The sequence below is a fragment of the Phytophthora infestans genome, genomic scaffold (assembly GCF_000142945.1).
Source record: "Phytophthora infestans T30-4 supercont1.117 genomic scaffold, whole genome shotgun sequence".
NCBI lineage: Eukaryota > Oomycota > Peronosporomycetes > Peronosporales > Peronosporaceae > Phytophthora > Phytophthora infestans.
The window spans coordinates 128721-129861 of record NW_003303642.1 but is presented as its reverse complement, the minus strand read 5'-3'; positions in this window follow the sequence as shown (position 1 = coordinate 129861).

The following is a 1141-nucleotide window of genomic DNA, read 5'->3' as shown; positions in this document are numbered from 1 at the left end:
GAGGAGAAAGTGAGCCAACTTCACAGGAATATCAGGCTTTGGGGGAGCAGGACCGTCGTACAGGTACGTGGACGAGTGTTTCTCTAGCAGTGAGTGTGTAATCTCAAAATTTATTTTGTTTGTGTCAACTATGTTACGTAGATACAAGCGTCTGAGGAATTTTTGCGTCTTTAGGGGATCTACTGCTACCTGAACATCCTTGCTTGATCCGCATGTGGGGGGTGAGTGGTGTGGTAATAAAGCCCATTGACTTATTCTCGTTGAAAGCGTAAGCACGAAGAAACGCTGTACTGTCAGACGCTGATAGAAATACATCCCTAAATGTAACTGACTGCCTCCCGTACTTGGACTGAAGGTTAACCTTGCCTGGTTCCATGATAGTTGTAGAGTGAGCGACTATGTAATGGAGCGGTACATGTGGAGTCGTCCTCGCTTCTGACCCAAGGATATTTTTTTACTAGTGAACTTCAACAAATGTAACCAATCAAACAGCATTTATAGACATGTGTATGTTTTACGGTCAGTTTGGAAAAGTTTGATGTATTTACGGTCAGTTGCGATAATTATCCCTCCCAAGTACTAGAATGTCTTTGTCACGTTTATTTATACCGGGATATAAGTCATGTAAAGACGTTGGTTTATTAATGATAGCCCTCTTCTTTAAAATCGTTCTCGGCGGCAACCCGCCCGTGTTGAATGTCGATCGACAATGTGCTGGTCGCGTTTGGTGTGTCAAAAGCACTGTTGTTGCAGTTGGGGCCAGGCATGTCGAGCTCTTCAAGATCCTGTAAGGCATGGCAGTGCCATTGAAGTCGCCAGTGATTGGCGTGGCATTCGGGCGTACTACGTTGGCGTTGTCGATTCATTCAGACTTTAAGAACCCGAGGAAATCACGATTCGCGAATCGAGCCGCGATATGTACCTCCGAAAAGGATATGCTGCCAGCGCGTCGCTGACACACGTACATGAAAATACATGTACTGACAACCACAGCGCCTCGGTGTTCGAGGGCTCGACATTCGTATCATCCCCTCGCAAGATTTTGGTGCAGCAATGTTCAATACATGTACAAAGTACTTCGAAGTAAAAATGTTCATGTGCAAAAGTACTTGAACCTTGGCGACCTAAATCTTGCAAGGGG